Source organism: Cyprinus carpio, chromosome A7, assembly GCF_018340385.1.
Source record: "Cyprinus carpio isolate SPL01 chromosome A7, ASM1834038v1, whole genome shotgun sequence".
NCBI lineage: Eukaryota > Metazoa > Chordata > Actinopteri > Cypriniformes > Cyprinidae > Cyprinus > Cyprinus carpio.
The window spans coordinates 16,535,599-16,562,991 of record NC_056578.1 but is presented as its reverse complement, the minus strand read 5'-3'; the positions used below and the strand labels follow the sequence as shown (position 1 = coordinate 16,562,991).

General features: G+C 36.4%; 1 protein-coding gene across 3 annotated transcripts in view; it reads right to left on the bottom strand.

The window, feature by feature from the left end:
- Nucleotides 1-27,393, bottom strand: part of LOC109111825 (tubby protein homolog) — an 86,273-nt gene that overhangs the window by 58,413 nt on the left and 467 nt on the right. The gene's annotated exons all lie outside the window — the stretch shown is intronic.

Here is a 27,393-nt window from a genome sequence, read left to right as displayed (position 1 = left end):
TTTCTGTGTCCCCTTTGACACACCATATTCTTTAATTACAGGACCAAAATACCACATCTAATTCTCCTTACATACCACTGAATCAGAGCTTTAACCTAAAGCATCCCAACTATTTACACAGCAGCATAATTACAGGTTACTTTTTGACATTTCTTAGCAGTGATTATGCACGCTTGCCTGTGAGTTTGTCTGCATTTCACACTGTCGCCGACTGCTACTAATGAGATGACGTCTTTGCCACGTCTGGCTGCCTCATATAACACAAGCACTGCAACCCTGTAGCCCACAACCATAGCAACAAGCCACTAATTACTGCCAAAAAAAAAGCCAGAACAAAATGGAACACAGTGTCAGCCTATGGAGCACATTATGTGCAGCCATCAGCTCTTCTATTGTAGTCGTACTCACATACACAGATGAGCTATGAAAGGAGATGCCTTATCGCTACACTGCAGAGAGGCAACATGAGAACAGAGAGAAGAACAATGCAGAGCAACATGAGTTAAATGCAACATACTGAAATTAATGTGTATGTATTTACCATCTATACACTGAATTTCCATATAAAAACATATAATCAATCATAGATATAAATACATAAATCTATTTTTGGAAAACATCCAGTTGGTATTCCTTAATTAAACAAGTAACAGCCTGTGGAGTTCAAGGAAAGGATTTGCACTGACATCTAGTGGAAAATATAAACTGGCCTCATGCATGATCATTTTTTTTCCTGTTTTCTGATAAATAATGGTGACCAAATGTCTAGGTTTTGGCTAAAATTACCATTTTACATTGTTTCATATTGGACATTTCAGGAAATTTAGAAATCTTGGCCAGGATGTGTCCAGGAAAAGAGGACATAAAAGACACTGAAATATATCTATACACTCACACACACACACACACACACACACACACACACATTATTATTTTATGTTTTTCATCATCATAGAACCTAAATGTAATAATGATGTATTAATAATCAGTAAAAGCTATATCATAATATACCAATGAACTTACAAGTAATCAGGTATTAATAAACCACATATTCATACCAATTGTGTTAATGCCAAGAAGGTTTACAATACCTAGTGAAAGCTAGCAGTTAGCATTCCCATTCATCTTAAAGGTCTGTTGTCTCGCACGTATGTCATTCGAATTCTGCCATTTTTGTTCATAGGCCGCAGGAAAAGAACATCCTGACATGCTGACAATGCTGATTCATTGATTTCATCACAAGTCCCAAGCAACGATGGTGAGCTGTGACATGACAGGAGCAGACTGGCAAAAAAATAAATCATTTTCTGGCATCTAAGAGCCCTTCAAATAGAGTCACTCATTGAAAAAAAAAAGGTTTACTACAAAATAATCATTAGAAAAGATAAAAAAAATATATAAAAAAAACACTGGAAATTTAAATGTTGCATAAAAAAATTGCAACCATGCTAACCAGCCAAACATTGGCCTATTGATTTAAGCTACTGTACATAGCCACAAGATGGAGCACTAGTCTTAAATAAAGGTCTCAGCAGTTTCACCAGAATGTGGCACTATGAAAACATATCTGACATTCTTGTTTTCATCTTCTCATTCTGATATACAGAAGAATAAGCAACATAAATAATATTTATTTTAATACATTTTTATTCCTCAAAAGACAAAAGAGTAATAAGTAATCTGAATCCCTTCCACACAGTCACAAGCTCAACTAAACACCATTTAGATACCTAATGCCATAACATCTTGACAGACAGAAAAGATTAGCATTTCAATGTACTTATATATATTGGGACAGTTTATTTATTCAGCAAGCCTACTGACCCACTCACAGCCCATAGCTTTACATCATCAACATTCACTAATCGCCCACTCCTCCATGCCTTCACACATATGCATGCAGGAAGCCTTACACCATACCACACCTGTGAATTTACTTCATTTTTATTCATAGGGATGTGTGCCGGTCTATAAGCTGCCTGCTCTGCACTTAGCACAGAAAGTAGAAAATGCCCTCAGTTCTCTCCATTTCCTGTGAACATACACACAATGGGTTTCTTGTTGTAAATCTACTCTTAAATCTTCTAAAAGTGCATGTAGTGTCACAATCAAAGCATACTCTCTAAACTCAGTATGGATCTCTGATTAAGGCAGAGGTCTCTGTGAGGGCCAGAGCTTTAAACTGTGGTGTTCAACACTACTGTGCCTGTTCCAGTGTTAATTTTGGCAGGCGTTTTTGATTTAGTCTTAGTCTTAGTCTTGAGACGAAAATGCTTAATAGTCTTAGTCACATTTTAGTCATTTGAGTCTTTCATAGTTTTAGTCGATGAAAAGTCATTGCATTTTAGTCAACTTTTAGTCACTACTTTTAGTCAATAGTTTTAGCCAAACTGTAGTTACCAGAATTTATTTTGGTAGCGATTTTATATGTAGTTTTCAAATTAAAATAATCATTAATTCTCTCTTTAGACCAAATCAATTAAGCTTATGAGAAATTTGAATCAAGGACTGAATTTAGAAAATCTTGAATAAATTATGACAATTTTCATTTTTGGGTGAACTTTCTCTTTAAGTGAAAAATGAGCAACTTATAAAAAAATAGTATATATATATATATATATATATATATATATATATATATATATATATATATATATATATATATAAAGAAGCACAATAAGACAAATACAATAGATATACAAATTAAACTCTTTTTTCAGATACAGTGGGTTTTACTTAACATGTATACATTTATTTAACATCTTTTGTTGGTTAACATTAATGACAGATAGGTATTTAATTTGGAATGCTGTCCTTTTAAGACGGAAGGCATGCATGAAATACTGACACACGTTCAGTTTTCACCCACCTGTTCACGTTCACTTAATCCATAACCTACTGTATTTACGTGAGAGATACTCTACACGATAAACATTTGGACTGCTGTGTGTGTATTTGAGCGTTGAGAACTGATTGCGCGCTGTATATGAGAACTGAGGAAATGGAGCGTGCGCGCGCGCGACAGAGAGAACACTTCTATCAGCGTGATTTCGCCTATCCCGCCTTCACCAACTTTAAGTTAATCGACAACGAATTGTGACTCCCGGGAAAAAAACGGGACGTCTGGTTACCTTATCCATACCCCTTCGGGTGCTGAGGCCTTTGTTTCAGATCGCTAGTTCGCGTTTTTGTAGTCTATCCATCCACTGCGGCTGCTATACTGACTAGATATTCAAACGCCCCTTATCCGATCGCAATCCAATGACAGGGACTCACATTTTGAAAGACAAAAGCCTATAGGATGCATTTTGAATGTCTGGTAGTCCTCAAATAACATTATAGTCCAGTCTCGTCTAGTTAACGAAAACGCGGCATGAATTTCGTCATAATTTCGTCATCAGATATTATTTTTAGCTCGTCAACGTCTCGTCTTCGTCACAGAAAAAATGTTCGTTAACGAATATTTTTCGTCGTCGTCTTCGTTAACGAAATTAACACTGGCCTGTTCAAAAAGCAAGCAAGTTCTCTCTGCATTAAATAGGCATCTACAACTAACAACTAACATATAGCTGAATGGATAGGAAAATAATAAGCATTCCTAATATAATAATTACATTTAATAATAACATTTAGAAAGAAATGGTGCATACTGTACCTACTGTACCAGAGAGCAGATATTTGTGGATAAAGTAGGTTAATTGACCATATGCACAGAGCGTTCTTTAGAACTTCTGCATAAAGATAAGCCAGCTCATAAACTTCCGGTGAAGCGTCATTTGATGATGTGGAATATATAGGTAGATACTCTTGAGACCCTCACAGAAACATCTCCTGCCTCGTTCTTGCCAGAAACTGAGAAACAAAATAATTGCAACACCATAAATAATGATAATGGCATTAACATACAGTTTCATGTTATTTAATAACATATAATTGTATATGCCGAGCCTGGTAATCCCAGGAGTACCTAGACACGTAATTGTACATTTGAATATGGACTCATATTGTGGCCAGAAGTGGCACATTATATTTTAGTGAATTTCTCTGAGACTATACATGCCACAGTTTTAAGTCTGGATGTCCTGTACGAAGCACATTCAGGGCTTTTCAGAGATACTAAATGTTTGGATGTTTCGCTATGACCATTCCACCTTCTTGGTCTTCAAAAATGTCTGATATTAATTTTGTGACACTTATGGAAATATTATATTTTGTAATTATCATTTCAATCTGACAAATTTTTTAATTGTGTATCATAAATCAACATCTCATGAAAATGTTATGGGGTTTCAAATTAAAATATGACTTTCTGTTACGAAACAGGACGTTGATTTCATACATGTCTTCATATGAGGACACTGGGACTAAGAGCATGTTTATTACACATTTTGGGAGACAACAAATGAATAGGGAATTTCAATATTCCTATGAAATATTATATTTTATTATGAAAATCTTGTCAATTATTACTTCCATTATTTCACTTTTTTCATTACATGTTGACTCAAAAACACATTAATATGCAAATTTGATTTATAGATAAATTGTATATAATATGGCCATTTTACATACATTTTGCATAAAGAAAAATGGTATACATACTTGAGAATTATTTTGAGAAAAAAAAAAAATCCTGAAAACTAAAAATGTATTGGTGATTTAAAAAAAAATCCATTGTTTTTGCCTATGCATGTTCATTCATGTCTTTTGAGTCCCCAAATTGAGTCCCAATGCCCTCTACCTAGGATGTAGCCGTCACGCCCCTGGACTGATTTTGTTGTGTTTTTGTTCCCCATGTGCTCTGCGACCCAGTTTCTGTCTCCCGTTGATTGTGTTATTTGGTCCAGGTGTGTGTCAGTAATTACCTTCATTTGCCTTAGTATTTAAGTCCTAGTCTGTGCAATCTGTCTTGGTCGGGTCTACTTGTTATGTTCATGTGTTTCCTGCCGTTCCCAGTGTTGGATGTACCCTGTGTTTCTTGAATTAAAGACCGTTGTGGTGTTAGAACTCTTCCCAGTGTTGGATGTGGTGCCGTTTGTTTTCTGTGTTCCCAGTGTTGGATGTACCCTGTGTTTCTTGAATTAAAGACCGTTGTGGTGTTAGAACTCTCGTATGAGTTTCTAATGGTTTTGTTTTCTTTGCATTATGCTTTGGCTCAGTGGCCTTACACCCGATTTAAAATTTTTTTTCCAAACATTATGATTTAAATGGTGAAGAGTGTTCTGAGAATAACTCTTTCATCTTTTTCATCCCTTTAATAGTTTTTCAGTATTGATTTGATGTATTTTAAAGAGTTGGCAGTCAAAATTAAAACTGCTGGATGATAGATTTTCTTCATTCTTTCTGACAAACAACAAAAGATAATGTGAATTACAGTATGTACAATGTTTACAGCGTTTATTATTAGGGGTAGAATCTGCAGCTCAGTACTCACTACTGAGGAGTACTTTTAAATAAGCTACTCTTTTACTCTTACTCAAGTAGTTTTTTTAGACAATAACTTTTTACTTTACTCACACTACATTTTTGGAATGTAATGGTTCTTTGACTTAAGTATATTTTTCAGTACTCTTTTCGCCAGTTAACGGTTAACACGGAATACATTCTCAACAGAGCAACGAATTGACGAGTTACTATGGAAACAAATGCTAAACAGCTTTTATGAGGAAATAGCTCATTTAATGAATTGACAACTTGTTTGCTAATCTTCAACATGTTTTACATTAAACAGTACTTTCATTGGGAACAATATGTAGATTTTACCATGATAAAAATGTTATTTTTTAAGAGAAAGCAGAGTACAGAATGTCACGACAGGTAGGACTCATTTGCAGTATTTTTACCAGCAAGTGTGTGTCGCATTACTATTTAATAAAAGGTATGTAATATTGTTTATCGTCTAAAAATATCAACATTTTCTTTCTTTGGTTTTCAGGTTTTACCTGAAATTAGACTCGTAACTGTAATGATGTGACCATATTCCTATATTTTATTATAATAATATAAAAATCTAGGAATACGGTCACATCATTACAATAACAAGTCTAATTTCAGGTAAAAACTGAGAACCAAAGAAAGAAAAAACTTGTGCGCACCCCTATATATACACATACACACAACTATATATATGTACTGTATGCACACACACACCTCGCTACAGTCCATGAGTGTCAGCGGTCCAGGAATGGTCTTTTACCTAAATCTGAATACTTAAAACAGAATAATCATAATGATGCAGTTATGGAGATTTTCAAGGCTCTTGGTATAACTGGCTTTTTACAGCAGTGTTCATAACTTTGCATATTTCCTTCAGAATATCTGTTTCTGTAGTGTAATCTGCATGCAGCCCATTAAAAATTACCTACTTACACATTATTATTGCACAGTCAAGCTCACAAGTAAAGTTGTCACAATCTGTCCTTTTACGCACCTCGCTGCTGAGAGTGGATTTTAACGACTGAGGCAGTCTCATTGCCCACAGCCGTGCTTCCTCCTGTCAGCTCCTATCTCCACCATGATTGTTCACCATAGCAACAAGCCACATGGGTTCCTCATGTGGGCCAGAGCTGGTGAGACCCAAGAATGCAGTTCTCCTTTTAACCATTACAATTGGCAACTGCTTCTCAGACATCTCTGATTCATCATTAGAGCAGTGATGAAATGGCACTGCCACTTACACCACTCATTTCAGGAGTCCTGTCAAGACATGGACAGCAGCGAAAAGGGGGGTTTTACTGCGGAGGTTTTGCTGACAAAAAAAAACATCTAATCAGTGCCCAGGGAAGCAGAACGGCCAGGAAAATTGACCTTTGAACAAGAGCTTTAGCGCTTAATTAGACCAACCCTTCATGTACTGTCAAGCTACATGCTGGTGCAATTTGCTTACTAAAATCCCAAATGTTACAACCACTTTGTGCTGTGGCAAACAAGCACTGGGGAGCATTTTTTAGAGTTAAGGCAAACTGGTCTGTGCAATTTATCTATTCTATTAATGCATTATCATATTTGAAGAGAAGATCAGAGGTAAGAAGCACCTCATAAAAATGTTCTGACAAATAAAATGTGACATCTCTACAGAAAGAACAATAAAAAGAATTGTCTTTAGGAAGTCCTTATTTCAGTCTGAATAAAATAAAGTAAAAAATTAAATACATTTTGGCTCTGCATTACTTCAGTCTGAATAAAATAAAATAATGAAATGAAATAAAATGAAATAAAATAAAATGTCTCTGCAGTAAGTCCTCAAACATCAGCACACCTGAGAGGTAGCACAATCCTACAAACACTGAAGGTCTATGGTCATAAATTCCCTGAGCTGCTATATTTGTTTAAGTGCTGTTTAGAATAAATGTGGTTAATGTCAGATGACGCAGAACATAAATGGCTCCACTGGAGATCATCAGTGACATTGTGTTCAGTGCACTTTAAGCAATGCCCTCACTTTAAAGAGTGTTGCAGTGTACGAAATGAATTGATGTTACCTGCGGTGCAGAAGAAATAAAACAAACATCAATGAGAAAAAAAAGTTAATAACAGGATTTTTTTTTTTAAATGATGAGCATGTAATGAGAGAACAAATCTGTTATTTATAAGGCCATGTTTGACATGTCAGAAAGCTGCATAAACTGTCACATGATATTCTAGTACAGACAAGATTTTGGATTATCATAGGCAGCGATGGCTATCGCCATGATGTTGTGAAAAAATATGAAAAGGGTATATGCAGTATAAGAGATGGCTAAGATTGGTATACCACTCCCTCTCGACATAAATCTTAGGTCAAATAAAAATGAATCGACACATAAGCATTTAAAGCTATTGCCAGACTGCCAAACAAAGGCTTTCTCAAGAATAACCAATACATCTGGTCCAGTTTCATACAATTTTCACGTCAGAGAAAGCAATGTAACACTGTAACAGCAGGCTCACCACCCACCCTTTACTGACTGCTGCTGCTGGGGCTAAAATATATGGTTAGGCTGAATCACACATTTGTCATTGTATTATGCACTTTTATGGGATGACTACACTCAAGGCCTGTGAATATCTACACAAACGACTTTACACAGTCCTCATTTTGGATATAACGGAGGTAAACATTTAATATTATAACAAATATTAATACTGAATTAATATTAGTAAAACACTGAAATTGTTTTGCAGTATTTCTTTTTCCCTTGTCTTACTGCGCAGACACGACCGACGTCACTTCCTCAAGTCCCACTCGCAGCATTATTTAAAAGATGACAGCAAACAAAGTTAAGCGGGATTTATACTTTCGCCTGGCTCCGCTGACTGCGAGCACACCTTCCCAAACGGACGAGGCTTTTATGCTTGTCGCGTTCGCCGTTCTACTATTCTTTGAAACGGCAGGGGAGCGATGAGGTGTAATTGTCCTCTAAAACAGTCGGAAATCACCGAAATTGCGGATACGTCGAGTATAAATCAGCCTTAACACAGAGAAAGGGACCGATGGCCGGCCAGCCAGGCAATCCTCCCCATGTCTCAAATCCACAACCATCATACCGGTACAAAAAAAAAAATCACCTGTGTCCTGTCTAAATGACTACCGTCCCATAGCACTGACTCTCAGGTTAGTCATGCACAAAATCAAAACCAGCCTCCTCAACACAATCGATTCGCTCCAGTTTGCATACTGTCCAAACTGCTCTACAAACGATGCAATTTCCTCCACCCTCCACCTGGCTCTTACCCACCTAGAAAATAAAGACTCCTATGTTAGAATGCTATTCATCGACTTCAGCTTAGCATTCAACACAATAATACTACAGCAGCTCATTAAGAAACTAAACCTGTTGGGCCTTAACAATTCCCTCTGTAATTGTATCCTGGACTTACTAACTGGAAGACCTCAGTCAGTCCGTGTCGGCCACAACACCTCGACCACAACCATACTGAGCACAGGTGCCCCACAAGGCTGTGTGCTCAGCCCACTGTTCTTTATGCTGCTGACCCATGACTGCACTGCCAAGTTCAGCTCCACCCACATCAAGTTTGCGGATGACACAATGGTGGTAGGTCTCATCAGCAACAGCGATGAAACGCACTACAGAGAGGAAGTGGCACAGCTGGCTGAATGGTGTGGCACGAACAACCTGTCCCTCAATGTGGAGAAGACAAAGGAGGTTGTGATGGACTTCAGGAGAAACTCCGTTGACCACCCGCCACTGACCATCGACAGCTCGACTGTGGAGAGAGTCAGCGGCACTAAATTCCTGGGGGTGCACATCACAGAGAATCTTACCTGGACCACCAACACCATGTCACTCTCCAAGAAGGCACAACAGCGGCTACACTTTTTCCGCCGGCTGAAAAAAGCAAGTCTCCCTCCACCCATCCTCACCACATTCTACAGAGGAACCATTGAGAGCAAGCTGACCAGCTGCATCACTGTCTGGTACGGGAACTGTAGTGCAGCAGACCACAAGACCCTCCAGCGGACAGTGAACACAGCTGCAAAGATCATCAGTGCCCCTCTCCCCTCCATCCTGGACATTTTCCTCACAAAGCCAACAGTATCGTGAAGGACACCACCCATCCCTCCCACAGTCTCTTCCAGCTCCTACCATCAGGATGACGGTACCGGATCATCAGAGCCCGCTCTGCCAGACTGCTCAACAGGCTGTGAGAGCCCTGAACTCAAATCAGTGTTAATTTCGTTAACGAAGACGACGACGAAAAATATTCGTTAACGAACATTTTTTCTGTGACGAAGACGAGACGTTGACGAGCTAAAAATAATATCTGATGACGAAATTATGACGAAATTTATGCCGTGTTTTCTTTAACTAGACGAGACTGGACTATAATGTTATTTGAGGACTACCAGACATTCAAAATGCATCCTATAGGCTTTTGTCTTTCAAAATGTGCGTCCCTGTCATTGGATTGCGATCAGATAAGGGGCGTTTGCATATCTAGTCAGTATAGCAGCCGCAGTGGATGGATAGACTACAAAAACGCGAACTAGCGATCTGAAACAATGGCCTCAGCACCCGAAGGGGTATGGATAAGGTAACCAGATGTCCCGTTTTTCCCGGGAGTCACAATTCGTTGTCGATTAACTTAAAGTTGGTGAAGGCGGGATAGGCGAAATCACGCTGATAGAAGTGTTCTCTCTGTCGCGCGCACGCTCCACTTCCTCAGTTCTCATATACAGCGCGCAATCAGTTCTCAACGCTCAAATACACACACAGCAGTCCAAATGTTTATCGTGTAGAGTATCTCACGTATATACAGTAGGTTATGGGTTAAGTGAACGTGAACAGGTGGGTGAAAACTGAACGTGTGTGTCAGTATTTCATGCATGCCTACCGTCTTAAAAGGACAGCATTCCAAATTAAATACCTATCTGTCATTAATGTTAACCAACAAAAGATGTTAAATAAATTTATACATGTTAAGTAAAACCCACTGTATCTGAAAAAAAGAGTTTAATTTGTATCTCTATTGTATTTTTCTTATTGTGCTTCTTTTAATATATATATATATATATATATATATATATATACATATACTATTTTTATAAGTTGCTCCTTTTTCACTTAAAGAGAAAGTTCACCCAAAAAATGAAAATTGTCATAATTTATTCAAGATTTTCTAAATTCACGTCCTTGATTCAAATTTCTCATAAGCTTAATTGATTTGGTCTAAAGAGAGAATTAATGATTATTTTAATTTGAAAACTACATATAAAATCGCTACCAAAATAAATTCTGGTAACTACAGTTTGGCTAAAACTATTGACTAAAAGTAGTGACTAAAAGTTGACTAAAATGCAATGACTTTTCGTCGACAAAAACTAGACTAAAACTATGAAAGACTCAAATGACTAAAATGTGACTAAGACTATTAAGCATTTTCGTCTCAAGACTAAGACTAAGACTAAATCAAAAACGCCTGCCAAAATTAACACTGACTCAAATCACCCCTCACTCCTCTGAAACCCCATACAAACCCTCTACCTCCTGAAACATGGACCATGTCTGTATTTATGTAGCACCGTGGTCCTGTGAGGCACAACATTTCGTTACACTGTATGTCCACACATGTAGCGTAATGACAAAGCAATAAAACTTGAACTTGAACTTGACTTGATTGAGAAGCTAACTCCATGAAGAGCTGTCAAATATCCCTTTTTCACTGTTAAGACTGTCTGTCAATGGACACCGTGTATTTGTACATGATATTTCAATAAACTGTTTTTACAAACAAAAAAAAGCCATTAATACTCTATTAGTATCATTATTATGTTACATTTAAAAATGTTGCCTCAGATGCATTTGATGTATTTGCTATCATAACTCCAGTTGAATTTAAAATGTAACCAATTTGGAAATACTGTAATTGAACTGGATGGAAACACTGTCACTATTGGAGAAATGGACACTGTGATATATAATCCCATTTTCCAGGAAACATTTTTTTCTTTTCAAGAACATTTCCTATCAGCAGCTGACATCACTGTCACAGCAGTATGTGTCACCTTGAAAGTAATGAGCAGCAGTGTGTTCAGCGTACAGCTATTGAATCAGATCGGTCCTAAGGTCAGCTATAGTGTATTACCATGCTTCACTCTAATACAGTGTGACTTGTCACTTTGATTTATAGCAGTCATGACCAATGAAAAAGTATTGCAGACTAATGCTTCTACTTTATTTTTCCACAGGCGTTTATGTGCTTTGGTTTAAATATGAAAAATGACAGTGTGGTGTAATTTTGTAAAGCTAGCCTTACAGGGTCTTACAGGGGACACAATAAGTACATGCCAAGCTCCTGCCAGCATGGCACCCAACATTGAGATAAATATGAATGATAACAAACAGCTTTCTCCAGGTATTAGAAACCTGCTTGCTCTTGACATGTGAAATAAGATACAGTGCAATGCTATACTTATTAGTCCAACAGCCTCCTTCTTTAATAACAGATTTCAATTACAAATATGAAAAGTTCTCCATATTTGAACAACTATTATTTAATTCACTGTGTTTAAGACAATCATCTGACTTAACTATCACCAAGTAACCTTTCCAACTTGTGCTATTTTATGTGGTTTACTGTCACAAAAGTAGAAAATAGTTTTGAGGAAATGTATCAGTGCAAAAGCATTACATTTGAAATGTGATTTAAATTCCTATTTCAAGGATGTTGTAAACTTGTTTTTATTGCTGGATAAATATATTTATACATGTGAATTTAAAAAAACAAAATTAAGCCAGCCTTTGATATATTTCTTTGTTAGTGAAAATATTTCAAAGCTTCAAATATTTAAAAATGTAAAAAATACATAAATTGAAAGTCTGAGATTTTGTTTCTCTACATCAAAATTTTATTTTAGTGTATGTTCCTTAATGTCTTTATCTGCTACCTGTTTGTGTCAATTCTTGCTATATACACACACACTGTATAATATGTATGTGTATATATATATATATATATATGTGTGTGTGTGTGTGTGTGTGTGTGTGTGTGTATAAATATATACAATATATTACATTTGAGTATAATAATGGAGTTTGATGTTAGCAGGTTGCAAAGCTTACAACAATATAATATATAATTACAAAATAATCTAAACATTGCATTTGATTCTTTTCAGTATTTTCTGGAAAAAAATATTTTCAACATTTTTCGTTGCCATCTAGGATTTTTTAATTTTTTTTTTTTACACTTATGCTTGTCACATTGCATAATGGACTTCTCCAAGAAATTGTTAATGATATAAAATGTGTCCTCCTTAGAATTTGGATATAGCAACCGAGAAAATATTTTCACCCAAAAACCTATCGACTTACCAATCGTATTGTTTATTTATCAGACCTCAAGATTTCATACACAACCTTAAATGCCTAATTGTCCCATCTGCACTAGAAGACTCCATTTGCTACATAACCAAACATAACCAACAACTGTGTCTCTTCAGAAACAACAAATTACACATGCATCCATCTTCATTTGCTGTCATACAATTCTTGATATATGTGTGGTGGTATACTGCAATATTTGTTAAGTAAATCGATTAGTGCTTTATTTGATAAATGAGAAGAAAAAAATCTTGCACATTATGCTCATCAACCATTTTGTCTATGCAAGAATATTCCAACAACTGGCACAGACTCACACAACAGAAGGAAACAGAGACGAAATAGCGACAGTTGATTTTTTTAGGCAGGTATGTAATAACAGCAGTAGATATATGCAGGATACTGACAGGCTGAAGACTGATGGATGGACAGGCAGACTGACTGGCAGGATATCAAAGGTGAGTCGGGCAGCAGTTCACTAGAAATTGATGAGACCAGACACTGAAGGAGCGTGAGGATCTTTGGCAATTCATCTACTTGAATAGGGAGTGCCAATGAGGAGTGCTATAGGAATCAGAACTCAGTTGATTGGAAACGGGCTGGCAGGGCGTGAGGATCTGGAGCTGAAAAAGTTGGTTCTGTGACACAGACCTTCCAAAATCCCACTTTAATCCCTCTGCACATCATTTTCAAACATACTTACGACCATGAGATGACTGCCGGTCCCTCGTCATGTTTAACAGCTGCTGATATTATGGTGAAGACATCCTTTGTCTTTCTGCTTAAGTGGTCTGGATGTAGAAAATGAGGTATGATAGATGACTCATCAGACTATATAAAAAAATTTTCATTGCCCAGGGGTCCAGGGTTTGTTCTCCTCATACAAGGTCATGCATCTGGTCTAATGCGAGCAGTTTCTAAATAAGAAATTCTAGCTTTGTGAAGCTCACAATGTTTTGCTGACCCTGAGATTATTTTTGAAGCCATATTTTTAGTGCCATTTCTCAGCTGTTTGTATCTCATGTTGTGAACACTGTTTATCTTAACCAGTTTGTTTGAGCTTGTTATGTAATAATCATCATTTCTGAGGCTGTTCCCATTGACACAATGGATCATTTTGTAACTGTGGCACAAACAACCCAGCCACCACATTATTAATGCTCTTGCCACTAACTGTGATTCAGCTGACCCTTTATTTCAAATCCTTTTGCATGTGGTGTTTCCATTATTTCTCCCACCAATTAAACAACAGATATGAATTTGTTACACAGAATGAATTTGTTATTTGACACCTTTTGTAGGTTTAACGTTACACCAAGTGACTGTCTTTATGAGTGAGTCATGAATTATCAATTCAAATGATTTGTTTAAAAACACTGATTCATTCAGGAATAAAACAAGTGACTGTCTTTATGAATTCATCATTGAATCACTCAATCAATTAATTCCAAAAAACACATTCATTTGGCAACAGTGTTGTAACGTGTTTTCATGAGCAAGTGTAATATTGTGTCTAAAATTTCAGTTACTCAATTTTAATTTTATTGAACTTGTATAAAAGCAATTTCACAATGATATTTTTGAGTTATTGTCACTCCAGCCATATTTTCTAGTTGTAACATGACAACAGAAAAAAAAAAAAAAAAAAAAATTACAGAATAAATAATAAAATATTTAGTAAATGTTAGTTTTGAGTGTTACAATTTAATTGTGTTTAAGGGTGCATTTGAATGCACTGATTTTGTGATTTTACTGACTGATCATACTGTACTGTATGATGTTATAAGACTAAATGGCAGTAAAATCTTTGGATTCCATGAGAGCTACACATTCCAAAAAAGTTGGGACAGGTAGCAATTAGAGGCCGGAAAAGTTAAATGTACATATAAGAAACAGCTGGAGGACCAATTTGCAACTTTTTAAGTCATTTGGAGTTATGTATGGAATATATATATTTCGAATATGGTCTAACGTCACTGTTGAGTTACATTTTTATATTAAATTTCAGAGTTGGGTTGAAACAACCCAGCATTTTTTAGAGTGATATCACGGTTTTGGAGCCATGGTTCGGTTTGATTTGCTGTGAAGGTAGGCATGGCACCAGCAATGCAAACACTAGATTCACTTTTAACTTAATAATAATAATAATAATAATAATAATAATAATAATAATAATAATAATAATAATAATAATAATAATAATAATAATAACAATAGCTGCTCTCTGTTAGTTCATGTTAATTAATGTCGCTTTGTAAAATTGTCACTTTGTAAAGTGTTACCAAAACATTTATTGCCTTAAAAAAAATAAAATACAAACAAAATAATGCCTAAATAATGCAAACAAGTCATTGGACAACATACTTAGGCTACATATAAAAATGCATGTGCCATGGATAAATAAAATGGAATAGCTGGACAATAAGGAAATTATTTTGATCAATTATGTAAAAACTCAATCTAACACTCGGGATAATCTGTTTGGATTCAAACTACATGCTACAGTGCATAAATGTTTGCTGGAATTTCCCGCTTTATAAATGCGAAGCCTGTGGGAATGTGTAGAATTCTGCACAATGCTCTCAATCTGGCAGCGAAACATGGCAAACTCTAAAAATTCACAACATTTTATTATAATAGTGTTCTCATTATAAATATGACAGTCCCAGTCATAGTTATTAATATTCTGCATTGCTGTTTGCGCTACACCCTGAAGAGATATCACTGTGGTAGGCCTACAGTGAAGCTCTTTACTGCAGCATAACTCAACTGAATGTTATATGAGAAAAAATAAAACACAGATATTAAACTATTGCAACTTACAGTTCCACAATGCTAAGAGTGGCTGCACAAGCGTAGGGTGACCATACGTGCCATTTTCCCCAGACATTTCTATATTGGCTAAAATATCCAGGTTTGGGCTTTGTTTCCCTGTTTTCATATTGGTAATGATAATAGTTTGACCAATAACATAATGGTATTGTACATAATCGACCAATCGTGGCACGTGAAAAGGTGGGGTCTACAGAAAACGGTCAAAGCCAAGCATAAGCAGCCATCTGCTCTCTGTAGCTTTCATGGTACATCAATGTCAACACTGTCACGATGTCTGCGCAGCGTAAATAAAGCCAAAACCTGGATATTTTAGGCAATACGGAAATCCTGGCCAGGACATGTCCGGCAAAAATGAGCCAAGAGAGTATTGCTGTACGCCATGAGTGTACCGCGATGAGTAACGTGGTGTATCACGGATTTCGGTTCAGTGTGAATATCGTTAAACCCCTAAATATATACGTATGCAATTAATTCAAAAATCCTTAACGTGTTTAAATTATTTAATGCAATTAACGCAAAATTACTGAAACAATCTCTATTCTAACCCTTTAACCCAATTTCACTTCTCTGTTTGCTATCAGATCATTTTAAGCCACTAAACTCTGGGTCCAGTCCAGTGATCCAGTAAGTGAATGCATTCAAGCAATCAGTCAGTCCAAAACAGCGCTAATATCAAGAAAACTAGACTGATTACATCAGAGATGGCAGAGAGAATAGAGAATGACAGTGTGTTTTCAGTTAATTACTACTTCCTGTGTGTTTTGCTTTAAAACGCAAGCTCTGTCATATTCTGTGATTGTCAAGCTAACGAGTTGAACTGTGTGAAATACAGATTGAAGGGAACGTCAAAACATCCCACCCAGGGTGAGTAGGGGGAGCGCTGTGTGAACAAAAGCCAGAACTAATGCCATGTCAGTGATGACGCACGTTATCGCGCGACTCTTTTAGCGGGTGTTCTGAAGGCAGATCAACGTTTGCGGCGAAAAAATATGTGCAAACTGTAATGAAGCAGAGATCAGTTAGTTCCTTACTTTCCGCGCTGAAGCTGAGATCGTTTGTCAGCTTAAGTGAAAGTTAACGTGCCTAGCGGTTTTGACTCATACATTACACGTCACACCCTGATATCACGTGTCTTTACGGGACCTTTACAGGTTGTGTGTGAATGAACGCACATATTCCGGGTAATCACTGGCAGTGTGAAAGTGCAAAATCTAGCGACCCGGGTACAAATGCCGGGACACATTACCCGTGTATTTTCCCGGAATCGCAGTGTGAAAGAGGCTAAAATGTCATGGATGTGCATTGGATGGTACCCAGTGGTAGCAGGTAGATTGTTGTATTAAATGCAGTGTGTATGTATGTATAATCCAGTGCTGAACTGTTGAAGTTAAAGTGCAGTGTGTGGCATACCATATTGTGGGAGTATGCTGTAGGGTGTATTAGTTTTGGCTGTTCATTAGTCTGATAGCCTAAGGGAAAAAGCTATCCCTCAGTCGGCTAGTGAAAAATGACGGTCAGGTAGTAGTAACATTTGCATGTAACGTTATGCTATTTGTTTTCTTTGTTTAAAGAGCTTAGACTTTTGTGTGTATGCTAGCTATTTTGATTGATCATTATCCGTTTTGTGTAAGATTTTACATGGTGTAGCTCATAACAATATAGTAATTATTCAACTTTGTGGTTTGGAAGGATTGTTCTTTTATGCTGGTTTACGGAGGGTGATTTTAAACCAATATCATAAGGCAAAGATAATGCAAATGTGAAATGGATCGTTATAACACTTTTTATACTCCCTGGCCATAACCATTGCTTATGCATCCCTATAGGTACTGAAGACACACTGAAGAGAGATCATCCTTCTAGTCTACCTGTATAGTAATCAAAGCCTGGTTTTGGAGATGACCAGCACAGAGACATCTTTAGCAGTAGGAGTGGTTGACTTAACTTTTATAAAGAATATCTCTTTGGGTTTGAGACTTTAGTCTTTGCAACTTTACAGATCTTCTTTATGCAAGAGCTTGTAACACTCCAAAGAGAAAATGAAAAATTGAAATCGCATCATATGACCCCTTTAAATGTCAAATAGTTTATTTATAATGTGAGACCATTCCACTAAAAAGAATGGTTTTTGAGGTTATTATAGAAGAGGCACTTTTCATTTTATTGGAAAAAGCGAAACATGTGAAATGATACTTGGCCACTTGGGGTGTGTGATCAATCTCAATTCTTTCTCTGGTAGTCCATTATCTCTGCCCTGGCTTTTGTGGAAAATCTGTCTATCCTAATGGCGGAGGAGAAATTTCTGCCTGTCATTTACATAAGGTACTGTAAGAATACTATAAAGGAAAACATGGTCAAACATGGCATTATTCACAAATAACCATTTCTTTCTAAAACTATTCAACTTTTGTGTTTTTATCAGTGAGCAGGAGCATTTTGACAGGAGGAATGAAAAACAATTAAAAGAGAGTCATCAACAGGAGTCATCATAGTTCATGTTTTTAATAAATGGTGTAAATAAATAATATTGTTGTACAAAAATAAATTTGTCTCTCTTCTCAGATGGCTAAATGTCCCTTGGAATTTTAAAAAAGTGAATTGTGTTTGTCTTTATAAAATGCTTTGTAGCACATTGTTCTGTTGACAACCAATAGTGAATTTTAAAGCATAATTCAATATTAAATAAATATTCTATTGATGGTCCATATGATTACACTGTATCTCTGATGGGCTAAATATGGTTAATATCTTGATGTAACTTTATGTGTGACCCTGGATCACAAAATCAGTCATAAGGGTCAGTTTTATGATTGAGATTTATACTCTTCTGATTTATCTTCTGAAAGCTGCATAAATAAGTTTTCTATTGATGTATGGTTTGTTAGGATAGGACAATATTTGGCCAAGATACAACTATTTGAACATCTGAAATCTGAGGATGCAAAAAAAATTAAATATTGAGAAAATCGCCTTTAAAGTTGTCAAACTGAAGTCCTTAGCAATGCATATTACTGATCAAAGACTAAGTTTTAATATATTTACAGTAGGAAATGTACAAAATATCTTCATGGAACATGATCTTTACTTAATATCCTAATGATTTTGGCATTAAAGAAAAATCAATTTTCACCCATAAAATGTATTTTTGGCTATTGCTACAAATATACCCCAGTGACTTAAGAATGGTTTTGTGGTCCAGGGTCACATTTATAAATTCACAACATCAGTGAATATAATTTGGCTACAGTTGATCATTTATCATTAAATTGTCCATTAGATCCAAGTATGTGTATTAATTTTTTTTAATACACTAATTAAATGTGTAATGTTAATGTATTATTTTTTTCAAAAACACTAATTCAGTTGTCTCCTGTAGGCTATGTATAGTATTAAGACCAAGTACCAGTTGCATAAACTTAGCCTCTATGTTAATACAGTGATTTAAGAACTAGTCTGACCAATTAGCAGTTAGCTAGGGTAATCAGTCTTATTTTTGGATTCAACTTATCTGCATTTTTATGTAACTGAATTAAAAAAAAAATTGAACAGTATTAAAGAAAAAAATTAGCTGAATAAATGTTAAGACTAGTCTTAACCTTTTATGCAACCAGCCCCAACAGTGAATATTTACAGATATTTTAATCCATAGTGCAGATCATCTGATATCTTAATGTAATGTTTATGTAAGGGACAAATCAACGGCTAGCTGTGCATTAAACGATTTGAATGCACGACGTGGAGGCGAAGAACCACCCGACGCGCAGCCTCTGCGAAGTGCATTCAACACGTTCAAACAATTTTAAACCACAAGAATAAGAAACGAATGAGAGCTCAATTCAATACTCACGCGCTGTTCTTGCACACAAAGCGTGCATGTCAAAAACACTTCACACATTGTCATTGTGCTTTAAATATTTTTTTCTTGCTAATCTGAAAATTATTTTTTACAATTTCCAAGTCTTAATATGGCCACCTTATAAATCTGTTTTCTTGAAAATAGTTGAAATAAAAAATGGCTAAATGCATTTAGATGAATTGTGAAATGGCTACTGGCAAACAAGGTGACAGATTAAAGAAACCTCTCATATAAATTTGAAGTTTGATTAATAAGAAGGATAGTTTAAAATAAACACCCACAAGGTTTATGTAAGCAATGTATGTTTCTCTCTCTCTTCAAAGTGTAACAAAAAAAATGTAGGCCTATAACGCTTTCTCTCTCTCCTTTAACAAGAATACAAGATGCAATAATCCTTGCAGTGTCTCCCATCTGCTGACTGTTTACCTGGCTTTTTCTCCTACAGTAAAATGACTCAGCAGCTAGCAAGCTTGAATTGCTAGAAAAATTTCAACTTTTTTTTTTTTGTATCCAATAAAAGCTTTTAAAATGCGCCTCATTTTACTCAAGGTTTATCTAAAGGAATGTCTAACAGAGTCTAAAGGAAATTAAATCATCAAATTAAATGGAGTGCTAGAGAAAATATGAGAAAGTGCTTTCACCTTGTTCTGAATAACTCAGAGTATGCGGGTAAGTAAAAATCAACCAAACACAATAATACACAAAAAAAGCACTAAAACACAAGAGGTGATTTTCCTATCATGTTTTGAAAGTTGTTAAGCACATTCCAAAGCCCTATATGGCAAGATCACTGTAAAACACAGCTTTAACTGGCTTATGGGTGTATTTCCCATCAACAAAAATCATAAACCGTTCTACTGCCAAGTATACAGTTCATTAGAATAACTATAAGATTTTACAGTAACCAAGTACAGTACAGTAACCAAGAAACCTTGTAACTCATAGCATTATTATAGAATTTAATTGATGCGAGTTCACAGATATTGTCTCTATTTCTAAATTGCTGCTAAATGGCTGTCTTGCTGCCTACAAAGGAAGACATTGTCTAAATGTGCCAACTCTGTGATACTCTAATAGGCACAAAATGCATATCAAATATTAGGTAAAAGAAAATTTGCATAATCATCCTGCTTATGGTACTTTTTGAAGCAGCCTTTGCATTGGGAAAGTGACTTTGATGCCTTAAAATGTTGTCTATATAGGCAGCTCACCAGATAATTGCAAAGCCATTGTCTATTGACTAACACAAATGCTAATAATGTCATCCTAATGCCTTTTTTAATGCTCCTGGGTTTAAATAATTAACTCCCACACAACTAATTACCCTCCATCACAAAATTAATCAGGGCCCTAAGATTTAATCAGCAGAAAGGTTCTTAAGTTAACCGAAAGAATGAAAACTAAAGAATAACACAATAACATGTCTTCAGTCTGTTTTGGCTTAATTATCATCTATCCATTTTTTCCCTCATCTTTAGAGTTAATGTGTGATTGAGTAACTGGCCGCAATTAAATCAAAACCAGAGTTTTTTATAATTAAGTGGCATTTCAGAAGCATTCAGACAATTAGAACTGATTTTGAAGAGGCAGAGAGAAGTAGACTAGGTGCAGGAGAAACGTGCCTCGTATTTTATGTGTTAGGGACATTGAGGAGATCTTCTATCTCTCAATCGCTGCTGCTTTAACCAATTCTGTTTTAACATATTCCAGTCTGTGATTGCATTTCCCTGGTGAACTCCACATCTCTGACAGTAATTAGAGCAGTGCAGTAGTTTCTGTTCTGTGCCCCTCATCCGTCCTTTAAGGAGAAAGGGCTTATGCTCACACCTTACAGTGAGGAAATTAGGGCTGGGCAATTTTGCAAAAAATTAAAATCTCGATTTTTCCAGAATGTTTAACCGATTCTCAATTTTTTTGTCCTTAAGAATATATATTTGCGGTATAAGTACCAAAAGCCATCTCAATATATTTTTACAGTTCCTTTTTTCAGGAGGTCTGCTAAGAACAGGTCAATTTTGGCCTGTCTAATTAATATTCATGAGCCTCTCTTCTGATTGGCCTGTTGTTATAAGAGTGATAAATATATTTTTAAACCACAGGTAACTAGGGTCAGCCAACGTCACAGCACTAGCTGGAGGCAGCAAAACAAAGGGGAAACTGGAGGCGGCCCATTCAAAAAAGCGCAGATTCAGCTACGTAAGGAGCGTCAAATATCATCTTGTTGTGATGCTGGGTGCCAGACATAATACAGCCTCAAATTAAATTAGAAATTTGATCGCATATCTGCTGCCACTGCCAGACAAAAAAACGATAACAGCTGTGGTTAAATGCGATAAAAAGAGCAGAGTGGACAGAAACGATCATCAAGGATGCTCGTGTTTGCAGAGCTCACTTATCAGTTTATTGTTTTACACATTGTTTTACACATCAGTTTATTGTTTTACACATTGTTTTACACATCAGTTTATTGTTTTACACATTGTTTTACACATCAGTTTATTGTTTTACAACCTTTTTCAGTAAAGTATTGTCTTTTGTTGTTATGGACAAGTCTACAGATTTCTTGCCATATGCTTCTTGCATCTCACAACTATGCGGTGTATGAAAAAATGTCTGTGTGCATGTGTGTAAAACAATAAACTGATGATTTATTCGGCCAATCACAATGTGCTGGATAGCTGGCCATCACAGCACACCTCGCTTTTCAGAGCAATGAGCCTTGTAAAAATTTACGCGTTTTAGAAGGCAGGGCATAGAGGAGAAACAATAATGTACAGTATGTGGAAAATAATGTGTTTTTTTAACCTTAAACCACAGAAACATTTCATTACACCAAATTGACAAAATAATGTTCTTTTTAGCAGCATCATATGACCCCTTTAAAAAAAAGTTACAGATCCTACTAGAATCTGGTGCAAAATATTTTCTTTCATGTTTTAATATAATCTTTTGAAAATTCAATAATAAAAAATTGGCCTACAATAAATCATGAATGCATAAAGTTGTTAGTCAATTAATATAAAATGAACAATTAAAATAAATATTTAATAAACAATTGTGAAAATTTTAATTATTTGAATGGTGAGCTAATAAAAAAAAAACAAAAAAAAAAACAAACATGAATATTGTTACCATAAGATTATACGGCTTGAACCGGCTAGAGAAAGAACTAGAGCATCTTCAAGGTGCAGCAGAGGAGAGGTTTACTATAGATTTAGTCATGGGTGAATGGTTACAGAAATGGGTTCTAAATGATTCATAAGCCCGAGTTTATGTCAGAGGTCACATCTCCAGGGGCCAGACCTGAAGGAAACCACTTGTGTACTGAGATGAGACAACAGATTTGCACCCAGACATACATATGCAGCCATGTGCTCTTCTTGCAGTGGTGCATTGTAAACAGAATCAACAAAAAGCCTTATAAATTTGCTCCCTTGTGCCACACTAAGGTCTCTAATCTCCAAAACGTCGATAAGAGGCAGTTCCACTCATTTACTTAGCCTCACATAAACTGCTCCGTTTAGACATCTGTCTGCAGAGGTTGACCGGTGTGGACATCTGCAAATTAACCTGATGAATGATGAAGACCAAATAAAAAAGTAATTATAGTGTTGTCCAGGAATACAATGTTCAACCACAATGAAAATTTTCATGATAGTGTTCTCAGCAGATTTGCGTCAATCAGCAATAATCAGATTATTATTTTTTTGGTTTGTGTATACAATAACAAATCAGTATCAATAAGATTTCAGTGCCATCAGAACAACCCATTTGATGATTAAGTGGGTCATGGTGGGCTACTAAACCACCAACTAGACGGTAAGAAAAAGGCTAGTTAGCATAACTTTCTCAGCCCTTGCTTGTGGATTCTAGAACTATGCTGTGATGAAAAAGCAGGTTTCTCTATCATTGGGTACACACACACAATATATATATATATATATATATATATTTTTTTTTTTATACAAAGATATAAAATATTTTTCACAGAACTAGTTCCTAGAGCCAACACCCATGAGCAAAAAAAATGAAAGCCTCCTTCCAGGTCACATTCATCTTCAGGTTCATGCACAAGATGCCACTGAGATGAATAAAAATGCTAACAGATAGCTCTCTCTCCAGGTAATACAGACCTTCTCTGAGGTGAGAAAATTGAGATGTCATCCAATGGAGACCTCTTTCCCCCGAGCAATCTCAACAATCTTAATGAGTCTGAAATACAAAATTAAGCCTTCGAGAGAGTGCATCTTTAAATAAATGTCTTACAATGCTTCCACTTATCTGTCAGATGTTCAGTGTAATTCACAGAGTGATTCAAGCCCTATTGGAGCTGCAGTGAATGATGAAAAGTGTGTGCCTCCCACTGATTTTTCGCCATCTGAGTTCTCATATTTTTCACTATAGTAAGATCTGTAAAATAAGGTATGAAGACATATATAACCTTGTTTTCAGATAACTGAGCCTTAGCTAAGCCCTGCCTTAATAACTGTGGCCATCTGACATTTTCTCAAGCAAGCTTCTTTATAACGTAACTAAAGCTCAATTTATACTTCTGTGTCGAACCTACGCTGCAGCTACGTAGCGAACGCCATAGCCTGACCTGCACCTCTCCAATAATCTAACAGCACGTCAATTCTACGCAGACAGCAAGCGCTGATTGGTCTGTTACAATCCCTCCCTCTGTATGTGCTTGAGTTTTGTGTGTGTTTATGTGCACTTTAATATATTTTAATGTTACACCTTCTTATATAAAATAAAACAAAGCAAAGAACAAGGGTCTTTTCATTTATTATACTACATAGCATTATACATCAGTAGTTGTCCTTCAACAAACAATGTTGATCTGACATGGTACAAGTCCGTGTGGAGATGGAAAGAATGCCATATCTTCTCCTGTTCTGTTGTTGTCTCCTTTTGTAGTTTTAAATAATGATTTGATATTATTTGCTGCCGTCACGGCTATAATGATTCTCCGATGAGCCGCTTCTGCTTTTGTCATGGTACTGCAGGTTACACCAGCAATATGACCGTGGACACTGCAGACTAGCAGTTTGCGTATGTACTGCAGGTCAACGCGGACAACAAGGCAGAAGTATAAATGAAAACTGACGCATAGCCTATGGCGTAAATGCTACAGCGTAGGTCCAACGCAGAAGTATAAATCAGCCTTAAGTCCATGGAACTGTGTTTGGGTAGTATTAAACAATTCTATGGAAATAATCTAGAAATATGGTAAAATGGTGTGCCTGGGTCACTTATAATAGTGACGCAAGGCACCCTGAAAGAGGCATCCATTTTCCGTCCTCTTACACTAATATCCATAGAAATCATTTTCAAATTAGATTTCTCTTTTCAATTGACTGTGATACATTTAGCATTTGCCTCAATTCTAATTTGCTGCCTCAGCAGTTTTTAAATCATGCTTCATTTTAATTTAACAATTTGTATGAAGAGATACAAATAAATATGCGGTGCAATCTCACAATTCATTTCAGTCCATGTAAGAATAATATCCAGTCAATCTTTACCCTATATATGAGCACTGAAAATCACACTGGCTCTATCTGAAATCACATACTCTCCGAGTAGGTACTTCTTTTGAATAAGTATTTACTTCACACCATTAAAAATATATATTTTTATATATTCTGAATGTGTGTGGTGTGAATGTACTACATTTGTCATGTGACTTACAGCCTCAGTTGCATTACCTCACTGCCATTCACAACTTTTCTCCCAGGTGCTTTTTGCTTACTTTATGAATACAGTGAATTCGAACTTTCTACTCCTTTCACATATGTTTTTTTGCCTACTTCTTGGTTGTATCAGTTGTATGTAGTAAGGAGGTATGTATATTTGGATGCAGGCAGTTTTCCAGTTCATTCCTGTGGGATCTTCTGTGAAACTAGTGTAGAGAAACTGGAGTTAGCAACAGTAACCAAGCAGGCAAAGCTTAGCATACGGTCAACTAAGTGCATTGATTCTGAGCTCCATTGAGTATTGTGGAATGAATTATCATCAGGTCGGTCTAAAGACCATTGCGAGAAACCTTATCAGCTTCCTAATGAGATCACTTGACATTTATTTGGATAATTGGAGCAGACTACCCCCTCTTTGACAGAAATATGAAAATGCTTAACTGCTTCCTTTGAAATTCGCCTGTGCTGAAAACTATCAGCGCCAAACACCTTGGCTCTCTAATGGGGACACCGGATTGTCTGAAAGCTACTCCAGACCTGATGAGGACATCTGTCAATTGTAATGCCTACATGAGCGGTGCATGACTGCACGTATGAATCTGCAATCAGCGCCTGTTCCATTAAATCCCAAACTAGCTCAGGGCATCACTCTGGGGCTGATCTAACCAAAGGAAGAGGCTGAATTAAATAGGTGAGGGAAATGTTCTTACTGCAATGCAAGTTAATCAGCTGAACAAAACATTGTGTTGCTTTGTCTCCATCACACCCGGCTCTGTATTCGCTGCATATCATACAGATAGAACTATGATCTGGGATGTACTCCAGCCTGATGTGCTGGCAGGTATTGTCTCTTTTATCCATTCATCAGAGACGGTGCTCAGCGATTGATAGTATTCCCTTTGTTTGGAAGAGAGGCACCAGCTATTCTCTGAAGCGCTGTCTTTGCCATAGGGACACTTCCTCCATTTACCTCCATGCCCTACCACCCACATGCATCCCCCAACAGTGAACTAGCCATAAGGGTCTCGGAAGAGAGAGACGGAGGGACAGATGCTGCATCCGAAATGTATACCCCTTGACTAATGATGAAGAGCGTTTTTTTAAGTATGCAATATAAATACAATCCCAGATGTACATCTGCCAATGACAATTTCCTTTGACCTTAGATGTACTGATAATTAAAGTACATTAAGCTGAATCTATTCATCTGGTGAAGATTATTAAAGTACAATTTGCCAAAAACTCAAATTACATAAAAGTATATACAAAAAATATCTATATATAGTGCTGTCAAACGATTGTGATTAATTGCATCCAAAATAAACGTTTGTTTACATAATGTGTGTGTTGTGTATGTTTATTATGTATATATAAATACACAAACATACATGTACAGGACATCATCTGGGTAGCCTACTGTTTGCCTATTGTGTCTTAAATACTACATATTTAGATGCTCTACTCATTTAGCAAATCACTTTTTCACACTAGATAAGTGTGCATATTTGGGGACAGAATGATGAGAAGGTGGGCTTCATAAGCAATCCCTGATGCACTATAACATGCCCCATGGAGAAATGCTACAAGGCATCAAGACTAAATTAGATTAGATTAGATTAGATTAGATTCAACTTTATTGTCATTATGCAGAGTACAAGTACAGAGCTAATGAAATTCAGTAAATACAGAGGATGTTTCTGTAGTTCATCTGGGGAGCAGTGAGAGCACAGTCACAGCATACCAATCACACCCTGGATTTGACTAAAATTTCAAATGTGTCACCTACTGCAGACATGATGAACACCAGCATCTTCTGCTTCACAGGCAGAGGCACTGAGGCAGATATCATAAAGCCTGTAGAGAATTGGGATGCTGACAGTGGAGCTGAGAGGATGCTGAAGCCTGGCTAAGAAATACACATGAGATGCGCTGAAAAGAGCACGTGTTGAAATAGAACGGTGACGTTTCGCTCTCCAAATAAAAAAAAAAATGTTGATACGCAGTAACTGTTATTTTAAAACAAAATATACCCGTTACGTGCTGTTTGATTGAACCTGGCCAGTGTTCAATTCTCCATTCAGAAATCAGAAAAAATGTCTCTGGTTGCTTTGTTACGAGCGCCTTTGCGAACAGAAAAACAGCATCAGGTTTGCAAGATGCCGTTCGCTTTCACTAAAAG